General features: G+C 47.6%; 1 long non-coding RNA gene and 1 pseudogene across 2 annotated transcripts in view; both read left to right on the top strand.

Annotated features, from left to right (window-relative positions):
- Positions 1-27,156, top strand: part of LOC146839235 (uncharacterized) — a 310,687-nt pseudogene that overhangs the window by 248,817 nt on the left and 34,714 nt on the right. The gene's annotated exons all lie outside the window — the stretch shown is intronic.
- The window catches only part of LOC146839236 (uncharacterized), a 46,597-nt gene continuing 32,732 nt past the window's right edge, over positions 13,292-27,156 (top strand). The window contains exon 1 of the long non-coding RNA XR_014960815.1: positions 13,292-13,747. This is a non-coding gene — a long non-coding RNA (uncharacterized LOC146839236). The remainder of the gene's footprint in view (positions 13,748-27,156) is intronic.

Below are 27,156 nucleotides of genomic sequence, written 5' to 3'. Positions count from 1 at the left end.
TTTTTACATTCTGAGTTTGAAAATTCCACTTTTAGAAATTAGTTTTTTTCTTGCCTAACAATCCAGTGTGCCCCTGCTAGGTTTGTGTATTGACTGTCTGGCTTCGGAGTGACAGGAGTTGGGGAGGTGCATTCTCTCAGATGGCCACCAGGGGGTTGATGTGTGTCCTGCCTTTCCTGAATGAGTCAGGGCTGGGCTGAGTAGACCTGGGCTGCATTCAGAGTAGTGGGGGGAGTTGTCACTAGCACCTGAATAGGCCCAGCCTGCATTTAAAGTGGTGGGAGGAGATTTCCCTTGCGCCTGAATAGGCCCTGTCTGCCTTGGACAATGATGTCTCCACCTCCTGCCAGGAAGCCACACCACAGAAGGCAGAACTGGTTCTGGCTGAGCACAAACACCCTCTGCCTGAGAGGACAAAGGATTTTGGGCTATAAAAAGTGGAGACCAAATCCCTGAACTTTAGAACTCTTTTGGACCAAGAAGACTGCCAAAAAGGAGAGCTAGAGAAGCTGTGAGGAGGAACAACAACTTTGCTGTGTGCTTTGCCGTGTTGGCCTGCAGTGGCTGCTTCGTTCTTGGGCAGTAAAAGGACTGTACTGAACTTTCTGCAATCTACTTTTGTGAATTTCTCCATGGGCTTGAGGTAGAGCTTGCCCCCTTTTCAAGAAGTGTCAGGAACAGCAAAGACTTCAAGTTCTTCTGCCCTCAGCTCTGTGGACTGTGTGTTTTGTGCTGCAACAGAAGAAAAAGCAAACTGACGCCGTCTACGACGCCGCTGCCGACTACGTGTCGGGAAGGCACCGCAGAGGGCACCACCGCAACGCGAACCTGGTCTCACCGCTGTCGCCTGCTGATGCTGCCAATGAGCCGCAGCTCGTACCGCGACCTGTGGGCACCGCACTCCGCACCACCTTGCTTCACGATGACACCTTGGCCTTCCCGACGATTACGCTCCATGCCGGAATCGATGCCGCTACTTGCACCGTGGTTTGAGGGCACCGCTCGTGAAGTTACATGATGCACTGCCCTCATTCCGCACTGCAGCCTTGGCCTACTGACGCCATTGACTCCAGTTCGTCAGCTGCCAACAGTGCTTCAGCAACGACGATGATGCTGCTTGAACCGTGACGAGCACCGCATTCACTCTGCACTGCGACCCTGGTCTCACCAACTACATATGATGCCGCCACCGAACCGCAACCTGAGGGCACCACACGCCGCACCGCTGCACTTCGCACCACAGCACCCGACGCCAGCACTCCCGACTTCAACAGAGAGGAGTTCGATCTGCAACACGTGTGACTTCAAGGGGCCCGACGACTCCTGCACCGACCTCCGGAACCGACGCCTGCGGACGCCGTGCTTTCAGAAGCTCAACGAGAGGTCGCCGACACCCTGCATTTCTAAAAGGTACTGTTTGCGGGGCTTCCCGACACCGTAGTTGGCCTGCAACACGGCAGACAGCCGGAACTGTTTCGATTTGTTTGTTCACGACGCTGAGATAGCCCCAGAGGGAGCTATCGACTTCAAGGAACTGTTTTTTAAGGTTATTTTGATAACTGAAGATTTCCAAAATACTGTATTGTGGATTTTTATCATTGTTGGTCTGGTCTTGAGTATATAAAAATATTGGATATTTTTCTAAACTGGTGTGGTGTCCTTTTGTAGTGTTTACACTGTATTATTGTTGGTTATGTGCAAATGCTTTACACACTGCCTCTAGAATAAGCCTGACTGTTCGTGCCAAGCTACCAAGGGGGTGAGCAGGGGTTATTTTAGGAGTGTAACTCCCTTATCCTGACTAGAGTGTTGGTTTCTGCCTGGCTTAAGCACAAGCCCTAGTCAGCCAGAAATCCCATTTCTAACAAGATCTCCTCTAAAAAAAAGGGGTAACGTTTTGTTGGTCTTCGCAGTGTCAGTTCGAGTTCGAAGACGTCAAGAAGGCTCTTTGTTCTGCTCCTTCCCTTCAGAACTTTGACACCTCTTCAAGCTCAATTCTGATCACAGACGCTAGTTCAAAGGGTTTGGGCGCTGTTCTTAGACAGGAGAGGGATGGTAAGGAGGTCACCATAATGTTTCTCTCCAGGGCTCTTGTTGGTCCAGAACTTCTATATTCCGTAATCAAGAAGGAAGCACTGGGCATCTTCTGGGCCATCAAGAAATTGAAAAAGTTTCTCTGGGGCAGCTTGTTTGTCGTCCACTCAGATCACAAGCCAATAAAGGACCTGTTCTACAAGAAAGGGCTAGATGCAGTCTCCTCTAGAATATGTAAGTGGGTGATTGCCTTGCAAGACTTTAACTTCAGTGTGAAGTACATACCTGGTGCGGATAATAAAGTTGCCGACTCTCTCTCTCGCTTGGTGCCTGAACAATCTGAGGAAGTCCCGCCTGATCCTGAAAATTCATGGGAAATTGATTAATTTAAAGTGTGTGAGATTGTGGAGGGAGTAGTTTCTGAGGCAGAATGGAAGGATGCCATAGGGAGTGATGGGGACATGCATGAAGTATGCAGGCACATATTTGAGGGTTGGTTGGGTATCAAGACCCTGAGTGATAGTGTCCGGAAACTCTGGAACATTAAAAATTAGCTTTCCGTATGCAAAGGTTTGCTTTGGAGAGGTACTAGACTCGTTCCCCCTTCATAGGTTAGAGCAAAAATTGTCCATTTAGCCCACCAAGGTCACCAGGGAATCTCCAAAACCAAGGAAAGAGTTTGTCTGCACTTCTGGTGGCCCGGCATTGATATTCTCGTAGTGCGAATGATAAGAGAATGCATAAAGTGCAATGCCTGTACAGGTGTACAAGACTGTACAGGACTAGGGTGCAACCCATGGTCATATGAGAAGCACCCACACGATGTTGGCAAGATGTACAAGACTAGGGTACAGCCCATGGTCATACGAGAAGCACCAACACGATGTTGGCAAGATGTAGCCTTAGACCTCTTGGGGCCTGTCCCCAATAGAGCGGGACAATCCTATGTCCTTGTACTATTTGACATGTACTCAAGATGGCCTGAGGTCAAGGTGACGCAAAGCATAGAAACTAGAGACATTACTAGATTTTTTAAAGACATTTTCTGCAGGGAAGGACTTCCAGAATCTCTTTTGACGGACAATGGCGTCCAGCCTGTGTCAAAAGAGATGGAGGAGTTTTGGGCCAATAAAGGGATTAAACACAAGCGTTGCTCTCTCTACCATCCAGAGTGTAACGGAATGGTAGAGAGGTTCAACCGTGTACTGAAGGAATCTATCCAGCTAGCCAAAGAACAGGGGATGGACTGGAGAGCTGAAATACTTGAGAGAGTCATGGTCTACCAGTTGACTCCCAATTCTACCACTGGGAGAATCCCGATTGAGCTGTTTAGGGGCCACACCCCTAACACTTACATGTTTCAGTCTTGAATGAGAGGAAAAGTTGCTGACATAGTGAATCGACAGGCTTCTCAATGGTGGGCACGCCAGGATTTCAAGTCTGCCAAAAGAAAAGCAAATTTTTATGCCAGACATGCTGTCTCACACACAATAGTGCACGTGGGTGACCGTGTGAAGGTACGCTTTCCCCAGAAGTCTACTAGTGCGAAGTTCTCTTCCCCCTACAGAGTGACAAAGCTATTTCGCAATGCTGTGAAGCTCAATGATGGGCACATTTGGAATTTGGGTAGGATTGCTCCCATACCTTTGGTTGCTCCCAGATGTTCCAGCAAATCCTCTGAACTAGATGACCTGTCTATTCACCCCATGGTTGTTACTCCTCTGCGAAGGAGTTCTCACACGCCTAGAGCTCCTGAGGCTCTACGTGACTATGTTTTGAACTGAATATGATTTTATGTTCTTTAAAGCTTATTCAATGTTTTTTTGTTTTCATGTATCAGCATGTTCTTACTTTAGGTTTGGGGGAAGGTGTGTGGTATTTATCTTATGTAGTGGTGTGTACCAGCAAGCTGCTTCCTTGTGGAATACCCTGTCCCTGTAATTCTAGAGTGTAGAGTACTTGGGATGGTTGCCAAGTGATCAAGGCCAGTTGCTGTTCGGTGTCCTGTGGATAGGACCTTACTGTATCTAAAGCTTGAATAAAGAAGTTAATCTACTATCAACCTGTTTTCCTGAACTTCTTCACACTATTCCATACAGAATCAACCGTAATGAAAGATAAGTATATTTTTGGTGAATTATGTTGTGATATTCAATCACCGAACAGTTACTGTTTTTTTTTAATGTGCTGTAGGCACTGCTGATGTATTTTGAAAAACATTTGTACTCTTCATTTAGAAGCTATTTCAATGTTGTGTCTTAGTAAAAAAAAAAAACACACAAAAACTGACATACTTCTGCATGATTTCAGTTTCATACTTCCTCTACCCCAATACAATTGGCAGACAGTTCCCTTCAAAAATACTTCAACTTTGCAGTCAGAGCAAGAAAAGTAAACATCAATCTCCAGGATAAAATACACAACAGAGGATGACGTGGAATAACCTTAACTATAATTCTGACCTGGGGTGAATGGCCACGTCTGACCCGTAATCTCTGATCGGAGGAACGAGGACCCCACCAAACGAAGCGGTGAATGGGCACGTCTGACACTAACTCTCTGACCAGAGGAAAGACGATCTCTGCCAAACAAAGCAAAAGAATCTGCATTTATAGCTACAAAATCTTGAAACTGTCTCTGACTCTACACTTTCCATTAATGCTCAAGTCGATCAGCTGCCTCGACTTTCTGCACCAAAAAATCACTTAGGTGAATCTTTTTACATTTTGGATTTTCTCAAAAAGGAACACATAATATCACTGGACTATGCTAACATGCATAAGGCATTCCCCTCTCACCCATGAGAATGTTGCTAAGAATATAGAATTCAGAAGCAAGACTACTCCTAAAGGTATATTTGCAAACCCACATATATCCACTCCAGAAGGCTCTACAGTGGTTTCCAATTGGAAGAAGATGCTCTTTCAAGGAGGCATTTATCACTTACAGAGCAGTAAACAGCAAAGCACCAAAACTCCTTACATCAAATTTCATCAAATATTTCTAAGGAAGAAAAATATGTTGGCTGGCGGTGGAACAAGCGAGCAGACATCTGGTGTTGAGCTGGTATACAGCACTACCTGAAAACAATTTGAATATGAACTGAGTACGATAGGATTGTGTAGAGTTTCGTGCTACTATTTAAATTGCAACAATAATCACTGCCCTTGATGGAGCAGGGTTTTGAGAAAATAAGACCTGCTCGGATTAACTCCGCAGTAACATTTTACTAACGGTGTGCTGTGAAATTAATGTGCAAAAACACCAATACACGGGAAAACGCTTTGCGCATGCATGCACTTATGTGTGGAATAATGCATGAAAGGACTAGGCCGCATTTCGCTTTCGAAAAATAAAATTAATGCCGCTCTGCATTAATGCTCTTGCCAGAAACATAACATGGGATAACGCAGAGGTGGGTGGTAAACAGTGAAAAGTGCATTTCATGAAATTAATAAATGTCTGTGTTTTATTCATCATAGTTAGCCTAGTCTGGGCCTATGTTTTGCATGACAGTTGGGGTTAGAAAGGCACAGAAAAGCGAATAAATAAATTGAAAGTCGAGCACTGAGAGTGAGTGAAAGAAGCTGATAACCTTCAAAAGGCATTGTGTGTCTGCCAAGTAACGGAAGGATGGCCGTGGGACCAAGAGGAAAAGTATAAACTTCTTACGCGGAACCAGCGTTGACAATCAATAAAGAATGTAGAAATGTGTTACATGTTGCACGCCAGAGGAAATGCATATTTGTGAAACGTGGTTGAGGCGATGAGAAAATATAAAAACCAAGAACGCTGTGAAAATCATGAAAATGACATGGTGGTGTTATAGAACACTCCCTAAATCAGCCAATGAGAGACTGAGTTTCTGCAAATGTTTCAACTACTGTGGGTTGGACATGTAGGTTTTAGGGTATAACTGGGGAGCCCTCATGGATGGTGACGCGCGCGTCGGCTGAGGAGAGAGTTAGATGGGTGATCGTCGCTGTCAGTCGGTTTTGCAGAGAGAGGCGTAGCTGTATCCTGATCTTATATCCTGTTAATCTTTGTTCCCTGACTCTATCTCGGTGAACCCCCATTATCTCCGTGACCACAGGGGTACTATTTCTCTGAATCCATTGGGTTAGTATAGCTATAGGATCCGTACTTTGCATAATTATTTGCAAATATATTTTTGTGTCTCTGAAACTTGTTTTCTCTTCACCCATCCACTCCTTCATATGCATTTTGTTCACATGAGTATGACACTTTTGCATTTGCTGATGTTCTCTTTCTCTCTGTGAATTTGACTTTGTTTGCCTTGTAAACCTGTACATGATGAGTATTTAGTCTACGCATTATTTTTCAATAAACTTTATTAATCTTACAGCGAGTCTGTGATTATTTGGCAAATATTAGATAGATAGAACTTATTTTTACCATCAACTTCCCAAATTTATGTCCATCGACCAGAGGAAAGAGAGTTGCTATGCAGGTTCAGTTATGTATCTAGAATGTCAAATATGAGCCGGTAATATAAACAACTGATCACGTCATTAAACCCGAACCCCAGTGCAAGAGGGATTTCATGAGTTGGGTAAACGTGTATGGGCCATTTGTATGTGTTGTTATTGAGTATCGATCCTTGATAAGACAGCGCTGAATCACCCTGATGAAGGCCCATGGTAGGGACGAAATGCGTTGGCTGGGCCATTTGTATCGAACTAGAACCACAGGACAGACAAATGACAAGATATATGAATAGAGAAGTGGAAAATGTCCTGGGTTCTGACATTCTATTTATTGCAAAAAACAGTCTGAGGAATGTCTCCTGGCCATCTGTACATGATTCTTGGATGAACATGCATTTAAATTCAAGAAGATACTTTATACCTGAAGATTCCCTCCTATTTCTTAGATGTGAGAAAAATATGTTCCAGTTTGGCACTGCATTTAATTATTCTTACGTACAGAAAAACCATTCAAACCATAAAACTATGAAATTCCCTATCTGCAAAAATTAGAGCCATGAGGAATCACTTGGAGTTCTGAGGAGATTAGAGTCATGAGGTATCACTTGGAGTTCCGAGGAGATTAGAGCCATGAGGAATCACTTGGAGTTCAGAGGAAAGGTTAAGACCTGGTGATTCCCAATTTGACCTCTGAGAGAATCCACGATGTTGGTCGCAAAAACAAGTATCATTGCAAATTCTGCCTCTCTGCCGACAGACATGTCTTACAGGGTCATGCCAGGATATCTTATAAGGACAATCAATCCAGCCCCCAGATGCCAACATCAAAGAAGAACAAAATCTCCCACAAACATATCACCCAGGTGTCATTTTCAAACTACATAATGGATTAAGTATTGCAAAATTGCTGAGATGCTCCAATTGTCCAGAGCACCTCATATTAGAAAGAACCAAGTACAGACTTGAAAAGAATTGAAATAAACTTCACTATTAATGTAACCAATCAAAGAACAAGTGTGCAACTAAACCAACAAACAGAGCACACTAAGATGCGACAACCTTTAGCACATGCCGGAGGTATCGCTCAGCCCTCTGTCGACACTTTCTAAATATTCAGATTGAACGAGATCTCAAAAGGCCCCTCCCACGGTACAAGATCACCCGCAGAGACCGCACCAACAGGGCCGGAGGAGGAATCGCCATCGTCCACAAAAACACCATCAGGATCTCAACAAACACCAACGACACCCTCTGCACCGCCGAACACATGCACCTCCAGATCTACACAAACCCCAAGACCACCCAAAGAGGCACCCTCGTCTACAGACCGCCAGGACCCCGGTCTCAATTCTGCGACTCCATCGCCGTCCTCATCAGCTCGCACGCACTGACCTCCACCGACTACATCCTCCTCGGAGACCTGAACTATCACCTGGAGAACAACAACAGCAACTCCTCCACCCTGATCGACAACCTCGCCAACCTCGGACTGAAACAGCGCGTCACGATGCCGACCCACATCGCCGGCCACACGCTAGATGCCATCTTCTCCTCAAGCCCCCACGTCACCTTCAGCCACGCCTCCAAACTCACCTGGACAGACCACCACTGCATCCACTTCTCCTTCCGAAAACCCCTCACACACCACCGCACACTATAGACCCCCGCCGCTGCTGGGGTTAAAGTCACCCAAGAACAACTACAGACAAGCCTCGCACTCAACCCTCCGACGAACCCCACCAACCCCGATGAGGGTGCACTCACCCTCGAACGATGGATGAACGACTGCGCCAACACCGTCGCCCCACTGAAAAATCCAGACAACAGCAGAAGAGTCAGCTGGTTCCCCCCGGAACTCCTACACTCAAGACGCACCTGCCGGAAACTGGAAAACATATGGCACAGAGACAAGACGCCAGACAGCCGCGCTGCCCACAAAGACGCCATCCGCAACCACCACCACCTCATCAGAACCGCCAAAAGGACCTCCTTCACAGACCGCCTTGACAACAACGCACACAACAGCAAGGAACTCTTCACCATCGTGAAGGAACTCTCCAACCCCAGCTCCAACGCCAACGACATCCCACCATCGCAAGCCCTGTGCGACTCCCTCGCTGCCTTCTTTCACCGGAAAATCACCAACATCCATAACAGCTTCAGACCCCGGACGACCCTTGCCAACCGCACCGAACCCACCGCACTCCTCCGCCCACGACACCCTGACAACCTGGGCCAACGTGAGCATCGAGGACACAATCAAGACCATGGGAACAATCCACTCTGGATCCCCGTCCGACCCTCTCTCACGCACCACATCTTCAACAAAGCCAGCAATTCCATCGCACCCCACCTGCACAAAATCATTAACCTCTTCTTCAAGACCGCCACCTTCCCTGAGAACTGGAAGCACGCAGAGATCAACGCCCTACTGAAGAAACCCAAGGCGGATCCGAGCGACCTCAAGAACTTCCGACCCATCTCCCTGCTTCCGTTCCCAGCAAAGGTCATCGAGAAGATAGTAAACACCCAGCTCACCCGTCACCTCGAAGACAAAAACATCCTGGACCCGTCCCAATCAGGATTCCGCAGCAACCACAGCGCCGAGACCGCCCTCATCGCCGCCACAGACGACATCAGGATTCTTCTAGACAACCGCGAGACGGCGGCCCTCATCCTCCTGGACCTCTCCGCCACCTTCGTCACCGTCTGCCACCGCACACTACGCACGCGCCTCCACAACGCAGGGATCCGAGACAAGGTCCTGGACTGGACCACCTCCTTCCTCTCCAGCAGAACTCAGAGAGTCCGCCTCCCCCCGTTCCGATGCCTTCGAGATCATCTGCGGCGTCCCTCAAGGATCTTCCCTCAGCCCGACGCTGTTCAACGTCTACATGGCACCACTAGCACGCATCGCCCGACAGCACGACCTCAGCATAATCTCCTACGCCGACGACACTCAGCTGATCCTCTCCCTCACCAAGGCCCCCCTCACCGCCAAATCCAACCTCCACCAGGGAATGAAGGCCATTGCAGACTGGATGGAGGACAGCGACCTCAAACTGAATACAGACAAGACGGAAATCCTCATCCTCGGGTCCAACCTCTCCGCATGGGACGACTCCTGGTGGCCCACGTCACTGGGGTCCCCCTGACCCCCACCGACCAGGCACGCAACCTGGGAGTCTCCCTCGACTCAAAACTCTCCATGACCAAACAAGTCAATGCAGTCTCCTCCACCTGTTTCAACACCCTCCGCATGCTCCGCAAGATCTACAGATGGATCCCGACAAACACGAGGAAAACAGTCACCCAGGCCCTAGTCAGCAGCAGACTCGATTACGGAAACGCTCTCTACGCTGGAGCCTCGTCCAAGCTCATCAACAGACTACAGAGAATCCAGAACGCCTCGGCACGCCTGATCCTCGACATCCCACGCCGCGACCACATCACCCCCCACCTGAGGAACCTGCACTGGCTCCCCGTCGACAAAATAATCTCCTTCAAGCTCCTGATCCACGCACACAAGGCACTCCACAAAACCGGCCCAGCCTATCTCAACAGTCGACTATCCTTCTACGTACCCAACAGGAAACTCCGCTCCGCTGACCACGCCCTGGCCACGGTCCCACGCACCCGGAGAACTACTTCCGGAGGCAGATCCTTCTCCTATCGAGCCGCCAGGACCTGGAACACCCTCCCCCTCTACCTGCGACAAACCGAAGACCTGCTGACCTTCAGGAGACAACTCAAGACCTGGCTCTTCGACCAATAGCAGCAGCATCCCCCCTCCCCCAGCGCCTTGAAACCCTCACGAGTATGTAGTGCGCTTTACAAATTATTGATTGATTGATTGATTGACTCTCTTCCACAAACCCTGCATGACAAGGGACCTTGAATGAAATCTACTGATTAGTCACACTCCTTCCTTCATATTCTCCATCTGTTGCCCTGTTGCGTGCTTGCCCTCTTGTGTGCCTGCATTCCTGCCCTCCTGCATGCCTGCCCTCCTGCATGCCTGCCCTCCTGCATGTCTGCCCTCTTGCATGCTGCCCTCTTGCATGCCTGCCCTCTTGCATGCCTGTTTGCTTTACTCTACTATGTTTCTGTAAAATCCACAGATCACAAAGTTTCCTTCAGAATCTCCATTCCTTGTGGTCCAAGAGTAAGTATCTCACCTCCTCTAGTTTATCTACTCGCCCACCTCCCACCAATGATCCAACCTAAGCCCTATTAACTTCATCTTCTACCAAGAAACTGCAGGAAGCGTCGGTTAGAGTTTCCTGACAGCACAAGGATAAGCTTCATAACTACATAACTAATAACCACTCAAGTAAGCACACACTTTGGGTTCTGCAGGAGTGCCACCAACAAAGAGTGCTTGAATGTCTCATCACCAGTGATAGGTGCTGAATAAGTGCAGTGAATCAAATCTGAATGCATTGGTACTTCAGATGATCACTGGGGCACGGTGTGCCACGCCATAAATCAAAGCGGTACAAAAGGGGGTAGTGATGGACGGAGCATCAGAACCAATCAAACACTCACACCCAGTCAACAGATCTGGGTTTAATCCATCACCGTTCTTTAGCCCACTCTGCCACCCCAGTTCAGACATGGCCATATGCAAATCAGTCTGACCCTGTGCCTCATGGGAACAGTCCAGCCCGAACTGCCTAGCCATGCCTTCCCTGGACCGGAAACAGGCTTCCTAGGACCGGTTTCTGGCATTTCAGCCGTCTTCAGCCAGGCTTGCTTGAATCCAGTGGCAAAGTGAGCAAGGGACTCACGTCTGAGCATACCCTGCCAACTTGTGCCAGAAACCGGTCCTAGGAAGCTTGTTTCCGGTCTAGGGAAGGCATGGCTTGGCAGTTCGGGCTGGACTGTTCCCATGAGGCACAGGGTCAGACTGATTTGCATATGGCCATGTCTGAACTGGGGTGGCAGAGTGGGCTAAAGAACGGTGATGGATCAAACCCAGATCTGTTGACTGGGTGTGAGAGTTTGATTGGTTCTGATGCTCCGTCCATCACCACCCCCTTTTGTAACGCTATAAATCAAAGCATCCCCAAAAATGAACTCTGACGAAATCTTTACCCACACCTGCCTCTGTGCAGGGCTTGAGGCCTGTGGGGCTGGTGGGGAGGGGTCACTGGGGTGTCTTGAGGACCCCTGCCTCTGTGCAGAGCCTGGCCTGAGGCCTGTGGGGCTGGGGTGGAGGGGTCCCTGGGGTGTCTTGAGGACCCTCGCCTCTGAGCAGAGCCTGGCCAGAGGCCTGTGGGGCTGAGGTGGAGGGAGAGTCACTGGGGGGAGGGGTCACTGGGGGGAGGAGTCACTGGGGTGTCTTGAGGACACCTGCCTCGGTGAAGGGTCTTAGGGGCTGGGGGGAGGAGTCACTGGGGTGTCTTGAGGACCCCTGCCTCTGTGCAGGGCCTGAGGCCTGTGGGGCTGGGGTGGAGGGGTCACTGGGGTGTCTTGAGGACCCCAGCCTCTGTGCAGGGCCTGAGGCCTGTAGGGCTGGGGTGGAGGGGTCACTGGGGTGTCTTGAGGACCCCTGCCTCTGTGCAGGGCCTCAGGCCTGTGGGGCTGGGGTGGAGGGGTCACTGGGGTGTCTTGAGGACCCCTGCCTCTGTGCAGGGCCTGAGGCCTGTGGGGCTGAGGGGAGGGGTCACTGGGATGACATGACTTGGGGACCCCTGCCTCTGTGCAGGGACTGAGGCCTGTGGGGCTGGGGTGGAGGGGTCACTGGGGTGTCTTGAAGACCCCTGCCTCTTTGCAAGGCCTGTGGGGCTGGGGTGGAGGGGTCACTGGGGTGTCTTGAGGACCCCTGCCTCTGTGCAGGGCCTGAGGCCTGTGGGGCTGGGGTGGAGGGTCACTGGGGGGAGGGGTCACTGGGGTGTCTTGCGGACCCCTGCCTCTGTGCACTCTGGCCACTCAAGTAAGCACACACTTTGGGTTCTGCCCCCAACAAAGAGTGCTTGAATGTCTCATCACGAGTGATAGGTGCTGAAAAAGTGCAGTGAATCAAATCTGAATCCATTGGTTCTTCACTTGATCCCTCGGGCCACACGGTCAATCAAAGCATTCCCAAAATTGAACTCTGAGGCCTGTGGGGCTGGTGTCACTGGGGGGGGGGTCACCTGCAGGCCTCGCACCGGACACAGCACACACAGCCGCCCGCTGCTGCCGGGACATCCCTCTCAAAGGGTCGGGCATGGCCCCCGCGGCGGGCTCGGCTAGGGCTCTGGCTCAGCTCAGAGTGTGGGGGGCCAAGGTCGTCCTCACAGGCACAAGGAGCACTTAAAGAATGACAGCCCTCTACTGCGCATGCGCACACCAGGAGCAGTGGTGGAGGAGAGCGCGTGCGCAAATATAGTTGGATCGTCTCTTTACCCTGCAGACCAGGGCCGTGACCAGAACGAGTGCACTACACATGGGCAGTTTAGCTCGAACACAGTCTCCAGCACATGCTCCAAACAGGGAACACGAATTCCGCATGCGCACTTCGGTCTCACACGTCGGGACGAGCACAATACTGGAGCGCATGCGCAGAACATGAGACGCCACAGCGGAGTTCGTGGGCACATTTTAGGTCGGTCTCGAGCTCTAGACTAGGGCGCATGCTCAAACTCGATGGTGCACGCTGCACTACGCACGCGCAGAAGTTTCAGATTCCTCGAGCAAACCAAGAACCCTGAGACTCTTCAAAAGCGCATGAGCGAGAGAGCAGTGTCTCTCTTTGGGGCCTGTGTATAGCGTCCCGAGTCCCAGGTTGGAGTCAGAGGCGCTGTATGGGGTGGAATGAACGCTGGGCTCCTCTGTCCTTAATGAGAATCCTTCACTGAGAGCTCCTGGGAGAAGCACCGAGAGGCCTGTCCAGGGGGGCAGAGGATGCGAGGCCTGTCCAGGGGTGCAGAGGAGGAGAGGCCTGTCCAGGGGTGCAGAGGAGGAGAGGCCTGTCCAGAGGGGTGCAGAGGAGGAGAGGCCTGCCCAGGGGTGCAGAGGAGGAGAGGCCTGTCCAGAGGGGTGCAGAGGAGGAGAGGCCTGTCCAGAGGGGCGCAGAGGAGGAGAGGCCTGCCCAGGGGTGCAGAGGAGGAGAGGCCTGTCCAGAGGGGTGCAGAGGAGGAGAGGCCTGTCCAGGGGTGCAGAGGAGGAGAGGCCAGTCCAGGGGTGCAGAGGTGGAGAGGCCTGTCCAGGGGTGCAGAGGAGGAGAGGCCAGTCCAGGGGTGCAGAGGAGGAGAGGCCTGTCCAGGGGTGCAGAGGAGGTGAGGTATACATCAAGTAACCTTGGTGTTCACGGTTGTGAGAAGTTGGCCTGGCATATGCTGGTCACTAGTTATAGTGGTCACCTTGCACCAGTCCAATTTGACTCTTATGGTGGATAGGTTTAAGACAACCTTTTAAAGAAAGCTATCCTAGTGGTAGCTGTGGAGAGCAGCCTTCAGGCTGTCTCTGAGGAACGTAAAGCAGCTTGTTTGACCTTATAATCTCTTGAATTACTAAATGAAAGGACACCACACAGGTATATATATAAAATATGTATTTATTTCTAACACACGCTACTAATCTCTTTATGAGGTTAGAAGTCAGGAACATATGCCAAAATCAACAGTTCACAACAAATTAAGCACTTTTATGGCTGGGGTCCTAGGGGCGTACCAGACCATATACTAAAAAAGAGGTATAAGAAGAACGACTTGAGAAGGTAGAAGGCCTAAGGTCTTCAGAAGTGCTGGGGCCTCACTAATCCACCCAAGGCAGGTAAGTAAAGGACCCACGGGAGACGCATGCAATGTGAGAACACTTCCGCGGATCCCAATAGACTTCAATGGAGCAAGTCGTAGTTGGAATTTTAAAGTTTTAGGATACTTTGGGAGAGTCTACAAGCAAGAGTACCCTAGAACTTTTAAAATTCCAACCACGACTTGCTCCATTGAAGTCTATTGGGATTCGCGGCTGTGTTCTCACACTGCATGCGTCTCCCATGGGTCCTTTACTTACCTGCCTTGGGTGGATTAGTGAGGCCCCAGCGCTTCTGAAGACCTTCTCCCTTCTCAAGTCGTTCTTCTTATACCTCTTTTTTAGTATATGGTCTGGTACGCCCCTAGGGCCCCAGCCATTTAAGTGCTTAATTTGTTGTGAAACATTGATTTGTGCATATGTTCCTGACTTCTAATCTCATAAAGAGATTAGTAGAGTGTGTCTAGAAATAAATACATATATATTTTATATATATACCTGTGTGGTGTCCTTTCATTTGGTAATTCAAGAGATTATAAGGTAAAACAAGCTGCTTTACATTTCTCAGAGACTTAGCCTCAAGGCTGCTCTCCACAGCTACCACTAGGATAGCTTTCTTTAAAAGGTTGTCTTAAACCTATCTACCATAAGAGTAAAATTGGACTGGTGCAAGGTGTCCACTTTAAGTAGTGACCAGCATATGCCAGGCCAACTTCTCACACTCAGTATCATTTAAAAAGATCATCTGCTGTGGAATGAGGCATGCTCTAAATAGTGCCTCTGCCCCCCCCCCCCCCGACTTGCCAGTCCTTTGTACCCCAAATCGATTTTGTGTCAATTTCGTCTTTCCATAGGTTAAAACCCTGTTCAGACAATTGGGCCAAAAAGGAAGCAGAATAAATCTGTTTAGTATTGGTTAACATCATTTTCAGTGATGATGATGGTGCAACCTTATAATAAAATGAGGCTAGATCTGTGGTGTTAAACCCTGAAAAGTATGCAGATTTTTGTACAAACATTTGTGAACTACTCTTTGGTGGTGTTGGGCAATGTTCCCACTAATTGTATTGAAATACATTCCTAGATGAAATGGATTTGTGCAGAAAATGATGACCCAAGTGTTGATAACAGTACAATTTGCCATAGTCTGATGAACCCTCTAACATTTCAGTATTAGAAAATGCAACCGTTTTGTCTAGATCAGATAACATGTTCTTAACGGTTTCAGTGTCCCAATCATCAGAAAATGTACTGGAGGTAATGAAATCACTTAATGTGATTTTAAATACATGATTAATTTTTTTAAAGTTCGGTCGGTCTGAATATGTCCCATACTATACCATGAGGTATAGGAACAGTTGAGATGTTCACTGATGACAAGTCTCTTTGTTCATGATGTGACAATGTGTGTGGCTTCAGGAGGATGTTGGCCTTTCGGACTTAGCAATCTTGTTGAAGATAATGTCCATTAATAAGCAAGTTAAAGGTCAATACTAAAGCTAGCCATTAAAGAAAAAAATATTATCCCCGAAATTACCCAGAGTTCAATCCAAGGTGATACCAGGTATGTCTTTTGAAGAAAGAGAAGAACGTTCTTTAATTCTTGCTTGAATGGTGTTTTGGCTGGCGTCGTTTTCGGCTCGCTTGGATCCAGTGAAAACGTGTCAAAGTAAGTGAAATAGCCAGATGCTGTTCAATCAATTGGATGAATTGCATCGGGATTGGTTGAAATGTTTTTATCCTCTCGATGAGGCAAGTTGATGTAGATGTCTGTATTTGGTTGAATTGCAACTTGTGAATTCTACCCAATTTCGTTTTGAATTTGAATGTTCGGTTCAAGTGGAACAAGTTCCATAGCATTATTGCTTAGTCCTTCATTCAATACAGGTAGCTCTTCAAACGTGGTGAGTCTTTCTGTTTGGACTTCTTGGATTGCAGATAGAGGAGGACGTCTGCTACATCGGAGTCCACTGGGCCTACTGTTTTGTATCGGCCACATAGTGTGGTTTTGTTTAAGTCAATTGAGACAAATCTTTTCTTCTTTTTTTCCGGCAATAGGCGGGAGCAGCACAGTTCTTGTTCCGTGTTCTGCAAGGACTGGTACAGGTTTTCTGTAAGAGGGTCCAAATTCCTTTTTGTCCGCAATTTTCTCTCAGACCAGATCCCCGACTTTTGGGATCCAGACAGGCCTTGCCATGACTACCTTGACTTCTTCAGTGGCGGTCTGCTTTAGATGGACATTGCTTTGTTTTGTCCTGGATTCATTTCGATCCTGTAAAACAGCCAAACAGTCATGGATATGAAATGGTTTTTCTTCCACCACTGATCCTTCACAATCAAGGTCAGGTACCCACATTCGAGTCCCAAAGAGGACCTCATATGGAGTGACTCCCCCTAGAGAGCTTCTTGGCTGGTTATTTAATGCCCGCTGTACCCCATAATGGTGTGTGACCCAACTACCGCCCTTGCCTAATACCCTAGCCGTTAAAGACTGCTTTAAGTCCCGTTTTTTTCTCTCCACAACAAAATTTCTCTCAGGATGATACGGAGATGAGAACCGCAATGCTACGCCCATTCCTTCCATGGCCTCTTTGTAAGCCAGAGAGCTAAACGCAGGGCCGCGGTCAGAGTGTAACGTGCAAACTGCGTTTGTATCGCAAATCTTTTATAACAGTTCGACCGTCAGTAGAACGCTGAGGCCAAACCCATAGGAATCTTGAGCAGGAATCCACTGCTACCATGATATATCTGTATGGCGCGTCCGTTTGTAAGGGGCCGCAGTGGTTGAAGTAGACACATGCGAGAGGTTTGTCTGACTTCAGGAATGGCATCTGTTCCGGGCGTGCAACGGTGGAGCCTTTAATCTGCTGGCAGATGTCGCATTTCAAGACATAGTCCTTAGTTTGCTTAGCTAACCCTGGCCACCAATAGCGCTGTTTCAGTAAAGAAATAGTTGTTGTAACGCCTGTGTGCGCAGAACCCAAACCCTCATGTGCAGCTAGTATAAACCCTTGTCTACAATCCATATTTGGTATTACTCTATCCCTCACTCCAGGAATCTGAGCATATGGAATGTTTTGTTCATCTAATTTGTAAGAGTATTTGAGTGGAAATATTTTAGGTACTGCAGTGCTGCCTTTCCGTGATGCGATGACCGATATTATAATATCTCCGTTTATTCTCATCTTTAAACGAGTCAGCGCAGATACGGAAGCTGTGCGTACAGACCCTTTTGCGGCTTTCTCACCTAATGAATTCCCTTCAACGTGCACACCATCACGTTGATGACTCGGTGTGTGGATCACGTGAGTCCTTGGTAGTTCGGATTTCAATTCTGCTATCTGTTCCCATAGTACTTTGTGCTTAATTGTGCCCCCTTTTGTATCTTTAAACCTGCTCCCAATGTTGTAAGTACTCATTGTACGACTGTACACAGTAAAAGGAATCACACACGATTAGTGTGGGGAATTCGTGATCCGTATTTACAATTGCCAGTATCAGTGCTTTCAATTGTGCCAACTGAGCCGTTCAGTCTCCTAGAGATTGCGTTTTTGTGCAACTAGGATGGAACTTGCCATCATGCATGCAACCTTTTACGATTGCACACGCTGAAAAATATTGTTGCTTACTCCCTATGGCCGTTTGCGCAGATCCGTCAGTGTATATTATACATTTATACTGTTCAAGAGGCAAGATTTCATTCGGTAGACGTTATTCTTGTTCGTATTGCAGGAATGCTTGTGTTTTTAAACTGGGATCAAATCTGTATTCAATGTCTGTTGCAGTAAAAGAATTAGGCCATTGTATCCACCTGGGATGTAACGCTTTCGCATTTGGGATGAAGGCTTTTGTAACAGTTTCTAAAGCTGGAACCGGAGTTACGACAATAATGCGTTTCCCCTGAGCCAGTGCTCTTTCTTTAGCTACCGCTGTCTGAACTGCTGTCAGGATTTTTTCTGTTGGAGTAAAACGCATTTCTGCATTTGTGTACAGGTGTGATTTGTATGCGATTGGTACAGTTTCTCCTTCATTAAAAGTTAAATAAGTGTACCCGCATTGACCTGTGATTATTTGGATCACTAAGTGGCGTACGTTTATGTGTGTTTGTAAGTGTTTGCGTGTTTGGAAGTGTTTGGAAGCAATCATGTCTTGCTAGAGTAAACGAAGATTATTAGTATGTTCTATTAGTATGTTCTTGTGTCCAATCTTTGACCGAAAAGTCAGGTTTTATTAATTCATAGAAAGGTTTTACCCTTTGTGCGTAATCTAAAATGTATGTCCTGCCGAATTTTAGGAATCCTAGTATTGATTGTAAATGTTTTAAAGATTTTGGAGGCTGGAGCAGCACACATTTTTCTAAAAAGTTAGCTGCCAGACTTTTGCCTTCACTTGACAGCTCATATCCCAAAAATAGGACATTGAGGTGGGCAATTTTTGATTTTTTTAAAGTACAATTTGTAGCCCTCAGTGGCGAATCCCATAATAATGGTGCTCACCCTGGTCAAGTGCTTCTCTAAGTTGTTGTCCGTCAGATAAATATCATCCACATAGGACAACGCTTCTTCATCAAATTTGTGAAGTAACTCTGTTACTCTTGCTGAAAATACACCGGGGCTGTTTTTGTACCCTTGTGCTAGTCGACAAAATTGTCTCTGAGACCCCAGCGCACTGAATGCAGTCAGATACCTGCTTTCAGGTGCTATATTGTGGCAGAAAAATCCATTTGAGATATCGAGTGGTTTTGTATTTTTTGCGCACAATGTTATTCATTAATGCGGCACTACGTGTACTTTGGATAGCAAATGTCTTTGTGCATGAGTTTCGATGTCTGTAATCTAAAACTAGACGATATGTATTGTCGGGTTTAGCGACAGAAAACAAAGGATTGTTCATTGGAGAGGTACATTTGTCATTGAGCCCCTGGTATTCAAGTTGATCCAAGATCTCCCTGACCTGTTTTTTAGCTTCTTGCTTTATAGGATATTGCCTCTGAGCATTAGGTAAAACTTTTAACATGATCACGTGGTAGGTTGAGTTGTCATCCCATCCTGCATGATTTTTGTACAGTGCTGGAGCTTGGGCTACTGCCCACTCCTGTGCATAAGCATGTTTTAAGTGAACGGGAACATAGTTGGAAAATGCAGGAAAAATTATACTTTCTCCCCTGGGGCGCTCCATAACGAATGCAGGCGGCCAACCTTGTCTTGCTAAGAGGATGTCATAACCAGATGATAAGTTCTTCCAAAAAAGAGCTTTTTCTTTCCTGGGCTTGTCCCCCTCCAGCCGGAGTGTTACTTAATATAACCTATGTGGGACAATCACCCTGGTGTCTGGTGTTTCCACTGTAATGTAATCATTCAACTCAGCTGTCACCAGAAATTCCTTCAGGTTCAGGCGAGCTATTGTTGCTTCTGCCGCGCTGTCTAACATCATCAGAGCCCATTCCAAGTTCAGAAGTTGTGTCCTCAGAATTCTGGACATGACTTATTTTCAGACCTGCAACTTTCTTTTTCTTAAATTGAGGTTTTGGATTTTGCTTATCTTCTTTTTTAGAAGTAAAGACTTGAGCGCGCTGCTTGTCTCTGGACTGTGTGTGCTCCTCTCTGTGTTCTGACTGTCCTTCTCTTTCGGAGCTTTTTTTCGAGCCCTGAAAGGAACGAGAGGAAAGTGTAACAGTATCGATGGATTTAACCCAGATCTCTTGACTGGGGGAGAATGTCTGCATTGTCAGCATTCCGTCCATCAATTGTTTGTTGTAACGCTTTTCGCCCTAAGTGGGATGGGTATTCCCAGACGTGGGACCCATGCTCACTACGCCACTGGAGTCAAGCTATCCTGGCTGATGACGGCTGATAGCCAGAAACCGGTCCTAGGATGCTTGATTCCGGTCCAGGGAAGACATGGCTTGGCAGTTCGGGCTGGACTGTTCCCATGAGGCACAGGGTCAAGACTGATTTGCATATGGCCATGTCTAAACTGGGGTGGTGTAGTGGGCAAAAAAACGATGGATTTAACCCAGATCTCTTGACTGGGGGAGAATGTCTGCATTGTCAGCATTCCGTCCATCATTTGTTTGTTGTAACAGTATCGAGATACCTGTCAGGTTTTCTAATATTATCCCGATTCCTGAGGTTGAACCTCTTTTCAGAGTGCTCCTGTTGAGGAGACCTACCTCGGGACTGAGATCTCTTATCTTTAGAGTTTTCTGTTTTATCCCACTTCTCTTTAGATGAAGTAGGTGTTTGTTTAACAGTGTCCTTCTCAGGACTGCCCTGTAGTTGAGGTTTTAATGCTTTTCCCCCAAAACTATCTCTGCCTAGTTCTGCGTATGCAGTTTCAATTATTTTGGGTAGTTGAGCCTCCTGAATTAACGGGCCGACTTCCCTTAGGCGTTGGCGGATTGCCACCAATGCTGCTTCCCCCTCAGTGTCAGCTAGTATTATGGCTGACACTTGGTCGTAGTTATTTAATAACTTCATCCCTAGGGCAGGTTCTGCTCCGTACTCATTTTGTATTTGTCTTAATACATCTGGTATTACTGGTAATGAAGGAATACCATGAGTTCTGGTATATATGGCAGCAAAGACTGTACCCCAAGAGGTGCAATCCTCTAACTGTGGTGTAATCCCCATGGGCAGATTGTTAACATTCTGTGTTTTTCAAATGGAAATACTGCTTCTAACTGTGTTATTTTCTGAGCTACCCAAAAAGGAATTTATTCACGTTTTGTGGGCACTTTGCCCATTACCGCGTGTAATGTTTGTGGAGTAATTTTAGTACCTGAGCTCTGTGTAGGAACGGCAGTAGTCGTAATTACTGTAGGTTGGACTACAAGTGTCCTTAAGACAAAATGTGTCATGTTTCTGTAGAGTTTTATCAACTCTTTGAGTTGAACAAGTAGTTCATCCTGTGGCATTGTGTCAATGTCTGGATGTGGTGCTTAGGTCGCTAACATTGGCCATGTTGCTCCTGGTCTTCCTAAAGGACCAAGCCTTGCTCTTGTGTGGGGTAGGGCGCCATTAAACCAGAAAATATGTTCCTGGAAAGTAAGCGGAATCTCAGTCTTCTGAAACGGAGTGTAAGCCGCTGGAACTTCTTCATGTGTGTAATAATGAAAAGTTTTTGTTACAGCATCTGCTTCTGGGAATGTAACCCATGAGTAGAATACCTCTGTTTTGAAATCTTCGTGCGGTGCGGATGGTGGCCGCAGTGGCTGTCGGGGCGGTCGTGACGTTGAAGCTGTCATGGATGTTTGCGATCATGCGATGGAAGAAGGTGGCAAGGGAGTCGCACAGGTCTTGCGAAGGTGGGATGTCGTTGGTGTTGGAGCTGAGGTTGGAGAATTCCTTCACGATGTTGAAGAGCTCTTTGCTGTTGTGTGCGTTGTCGTCTAGGCGGTCTTTGAAGGAGGCCCTTTTGGCGGATCGGATGAGGTTATGGTGTTGGCATGGCGTTCTTGTGGGTGGCGTAGTTGTTCGGTGTCGGTTCACGGTGCCATGTCTTCTCTAGTTTTCTGCAAGTTTGCTTGGAAGCCTGGAGGTTCTCAGTGACAGAGGAGGTCGGACCTGTCCAGGGAGGTGCAGAAGAGGTGAGGCCCGTCCAGGCGGTGCAGAAGAGGTGAGGCCCGTCCAGGCGGTGCAGAAGAGGTGAGGCCTGTCCAGGCGGTGCAGAAGAGGTGAGGCCCGTCCAGGCGGTGCAGAAGAGGTGAGGCCTGTCCAGGGGTGCAGAGGAGGTGAGGCCTACCTATGGGGTGCTGAGAAGGTGAAGGAGCTGCAGAGAAGGTGAGGCCTGTCCAGGGGGGCTGCAGAGGAGGCTAGACCTTTCCAGAGGTGCAGAGGAGGCTAGGCCTGTCCAGGGGTGCAGAGGAGGCTGGACCTTTCCAGGGGTGCAGAGGAGGCTTGACCTGTCCAGGAGTGCAGAGGAGGCTAGGCCTGTCCAGGGGTGCAGAGGAGGCTAGGCCTGTCCAGGGGTGCAGCAGGCCTAGCCAGGGGTGCAGCGGAGGCTAGGCCTATCCAGGGGTGCAGCGGAGGCTAGGCCTGTCCAGGGGTGCAGCGGAGGCTAGGCCTGTCCAGAGGGGTGGCAGAGGAGGTGAGGCCTGTCCAGGGGGTGCAGAGAAGGTGAGGCCTGTCCAGAGGGGGGTACAGAGTAGGTGAGGCATGTCCAGGGGGTACAGAGGAGGCGAGGCATGTCCAGGGGGTGCAGAGGAGGTGAGGCCAGTCCTGGTGAGTGCAGAGTAGGTGAGACCAGTCCATGGGGGGCGCAGGAGATGCGAGGCATGTCTTGTCCTGGAGGTAATGCATAGGAGATCAGGCTTGTCTAGAGGGATGCAGAGCAGAGAGGAAGCCTGTCCTGTGGGTGTGAGGAGGTGAGGTCTGTCCAGGGGGGTAGGTGTAAAGGCCTGTCCTGGCTTGTCCTCTGGGTGTGAGGAGTGTGGACTGCCTCAACCGCTGCTCTCACAGCCCAGTGATGCTCTTTTCCACACACTGTATTTTATTTTAAGAGCTCATTATCCGAGGTTCTGAAGAGTATCCAGAGCAACCGTTGAGCCCCAGGCGGCTCATGACAAAAACGCACATCTTTTCCAGTCATGGAGTTTGTTTTTTGTATAGAAAGCTCTGTTTTTAGTGAAGTAACCAAGACTACAACTACCAGAATGCATCATTCTTGTTAAATGATAGTACAGACCTTCAGTGTCTTCTGAACTCCTTTGCTGATTTAATAGGTTCTTTGGACCTGAATGTTAACTTCGCGAAATCGCATACTATGGTTATGGGAGTAAGAAAGACCAAGAAAACCCAAAATGCATTACTGTGATGGTAACAAAATAACTAGGGTCTCCACATTTTCATACTTAGGCGTCTTATTTGATGACAGGAACTCATGGGCCCCGCAAAGGAAGGCGAAGAGGAACGACATGGCAAGATCGACGACCGCGGTCCTAGATTTTGCGCGCAGGCTGGGTGCCAGGCCGGTCCAAGCAATGATTAATATATATAAAGCTAAGAGTATTGCAATTTCTAATTATGGTTCAGAGATTTGGGTGTACACGGATTGTGTAGAACTTCAAACTGTGGAAAATACATTTTGAAGAAGTCTGCTTTCAGTCCCACAACCAATACCTTCCTATATTGTTCACCAAGAAGTAGGTATTGGCTTTGTGGCAGACCTAGCTAGAATAGCCCCCTTTCTTAAGTGGATCTCGATTTTAACCAACCCAGAACTAGGGATGACCCAGGAGAGTATACGAGATTGCAGAGCTCTAGACAAGGCAAGTAGCATTCCTTGGCTTAGTTACGTGGAAAGTAAGGCAAGGCTGTTAGGACGTTCTGAGGTATTTGTTCATCCGGAAACATTATGTAAAAAGGATCTGGTGTGGGCTAACACAAATTTTATACGTTTGGCTTCGGCAGAAAGAGAGACCAAAGAGTTATTGAAACCTACGGTATGGGCTCACCAAATTTAAACAAGCATTGGCATAGCCAATAGGTCTCACTTTTGGGAACTTATAAGTGTTTAGCCAGAGATATTGACTTTACCTATGTCTTTAAGCTGTGCTGTACAGAAGTTTGCAGCATGCTGAAAAGTTATAATAAAGAAGTGTCAGAAGCATTTTTGTTACCTTAGATATGACCAAAAAAGTATTATGTACAACTAAACGACCATATTAAAAAAAGTATTAAAAATAATGTCTTGAGTTTTTTTGTCCTTTCAGTGCTGGCAACTTGTATCTGCCTGTCCCAATGGTTGCTTGTTGTGTTTTTTTTGTATTGGGGGGCATAAATAACAGGAGGGTGAAGATCTGTCAGTCAAGGAGAGTGAGAGAGTCAGTCAGTGAGTGAAAGAGAGTGAGCCAATGAGATAGTCAGTGTTTTAGCGAGAGTCAGTGTTTTAGCGAGAGTCGGTCAGTGAGAGAGAGTCGGTCAGTGAGAGAGAGTCGGTCAGTGAGAGAGAGTCGGTCAGTGAGAGAGAGTCAGTGAGAGAGAGTCAGTCAGTAAGAGATGGTGGGAGAGTGTGTCTGTGAGCAAGTGTCTGTGAGAGTCTTTGAGAGAGTGTCTGTGAGAGAGGGAGAGTCTGTGAGGGAGAGTCTGTGAGGGAGAGTCTGTGAGGGAGAGTCTGTCTATGAGTGTGTCTGTGAGAGTCTGTCTATGAGTGTGTCTGTGAGAGTCTGTCTATGAGTGTGTCTGTGAGAGTGTGTCTGTGAGAGTGTGTCTGTGAGAGTGTGTCTGTGAGAGTGTCTGTGAGAGTGTGTCTGTGAGAGAGTGTCTGTGAGAGAGTGTCTGTGAGAGAGTGTCTGTGAGAGTCTTTGAGAGAGTGTCTGTGATAGTCTGAGAGAGTGTCTGAGAGAGAGAGAGAGAGGGAGTGTCTGTGAGGGAGTGTCTGTGAGGGAGTGTCTGTGAGGGAGTGTCTGTGAGGGAGTGTCTGTGAGGGAGAGTCTGTGAGGGAGAGTCTGTGAGGGAGAGTCTGTGAGGGAGAGTCTGTGAGAGAGTGTCTGTGAGAGAGTGTCTGTGAGAGAGTGTCTGTGAGAGAGTGTCTGTGAGAGTCTGTCTGAGAGAGTCTGTCTGCTAGAGTGCGTCTGTGTGCGAGTGAGAGGCTCTTTAGTGGCGAGTAGGGTCAGGGTTTAATTAACAGTAATAGATGGAAAGCCCGAGTGCAATATGACAATGCCCAAAAGCAGGTAGCGCTCAAGATTGCTATTGAGAACTCAATTAGCAAAAACCACCAAGTAATCACTCAAAAACAATCACTGAAGTTGCATAAATAATTAAAGATAGTATGTCTTTCGGTATTATGTGCTAAGTGACATCATAAACCATGAAAGACCCATCAATTCATGACATCACAACAGAAAAACGTATATTATAATTGAGGAGATAGGACGGTGATGTGCACTTGCGGGAGCTTCATTGGGAATCATACACGGCTAAGGTTGGTCAGCCAGGAAATGCTGAAAGGGAGGCAAATGGCGGCTGCACGCGTGCACGCTCGCGTGAACGCAAGCGCTAGGCCACCAAAAGCCTGCTGTGGCAGCACTTTGAAAACGCCGATACTAAATGTCTCGGTGCAGCGCATGCGCTGGCTCAGCGAGACCTGAAAACGACTTATTTTATGGAGCCCTAATTATTGTTAATAAGCCCCAAAACCGTTTCCTCTTAACAAGATTGAGACTTAACCTTCTGCATTTTTTATTGGCCGAACCATTGGGTTGGAGAAAAATGGAGGATTTGGGACCCTGCATTTGTGATAACTTTTCGTGTCAATATACTTTGCACTTTGTCCTGTTTTGTGAGTACTATTTGCATATTCGCAAACGTTTTATTCTACCAATTTTAAGGGACACATTTTTTCTGCAGGCTAGGCCAGCCCTATTATACTTGCAGATGTTGAATAATTCCTGGGAAACTTTTTCAGTAGCAGCAGTGAGAGAAAGGAAAAAAGAGGACCTCCTAGATCAGATTTATCGAATATTCGACCCTTTTTTACTGTGAAATGGTTGTTCCCTTCCACAAAGTGCCCTTTATATTGTATTATTCGAATATTCTAGAGTTTTTCTTTTTATGTGTATTTTTTAAAACTGAAATGTATATTAATTATGATTCATCGTTGCTCAATGAATATGTAATGTATGGTCTACATGTGAATGGATATTTTAACAAGCGTTTATGGTTTTAAATAACCGAATATAGTGATTTTTGACTGACTGACTGATAGTACCGGCATGAATTTTGAGGGGATCACTATGCTGAAATATTTAGGATCTACCGGGGGCATCGTGGTAGAAAAGTCAATACTATAAATGCAGAAGGACTTTCATTCTCAGCCTCTTTCTGCAGATTGTGAGTCCAGTGAGATCTGGGATAATATCAATCTCTCTCAAGGAAATTTCACACAGTTTTATCTGTTTCAGGCAGAAATACAATGAAAAACAGGGGGGGCAAGTCCTGTGAGCCAGTCTCTGGGGTCCATGGATGTCTGTACTGGCTCTTGCCTGGTCCTGCAAGAGAGTACGATCTGTCTGTTTAGTCTGGTCTCTGGAAGAAAGCGGAAGTGGGCTCAGGTCCAGGTCCCCACCAGGCCTTGGCTCACATCCTGGTCCCCACCAGGCCTTGGCTCACATCCTGGTCCCCACCAGGCCGCAGGTCCCATCCTGGTCTGTGAACGACCAGGCTCACGCCCTGTCCTCCCCAGGGCCTCGGCTCACGCCCGGTCTTCCCCAGGTGTGAGAAGTTGGCCTGGTATATGGTGTCCACTAGTTATAGTGGGCACCTTGCACCAGTCCAAACGACCCTTATTGATGTTTAGGTTAAAGACAACCTTTATTGAAAGCTATCCTAGTGGTAGCTATGGAGAGCAGCCTTCAGGCTAAGTCTTGAAGGAATATAAAGCAGCTTGGTTTACCAGATTATAACCTCCTGAATGACCAAATGAAAGGAGAACCACACAAGGTATATATAAAATACATGTATTTATTACTAAACACTCTCTACTAACTTCTTTATGAGATTAGAGAACAAGTCACACAATATTACAGTACTAGAATGACAGTAAATAGCACAATACACAGCGGGCTCCAGGGGGAGACCGAACCATATACTAAGAAAGTGGTATAACAACCACGACTTGCCTAGACACAGTGCCTAGAGCACGTAGGATCGCTGGGACCCCAAGGAACTACGAGCTCTGTACAATCCTACGGGAAACTCTCGGTTGGAATTTTAAAGATTAAGGACACTTAGGAGAGGACTTTGAGCGAACCCTTTCAAACTTAGAAGGTGCTAAGGCCAGCACCCATGTGAGCACTGGAGTACTCGTGTTATCTAACCCAGGGAAGCTGAGTGCATAGGTGTCAAATGGTGCCTGGAATCTTCGTCGTTTTCAATAGCGTTATGTGGCAAAGTGCTGCTGCCGTGAAGAGGAAAAGTTTCCGGTGTGATCC

Source organism: Triturus cristatus, chromosome 4_2 (genome assembly GCF_964204655.1).
Source record: "Triturus cristatus chromosome 4_2, aTriCri1.1, whole genome shotgun sequence".
Lineage (NCBI taxonomy): Eukaryota > Metazoa > Chordata > Amphibia > Caudata > Salamandridae > Triturus > Triturus cristatus.
The sequence above is the reverse complement of the archived record's forward strand: the minus strand, read 5'-3'. Positions and strand labels throughout refer to the sequence as shown.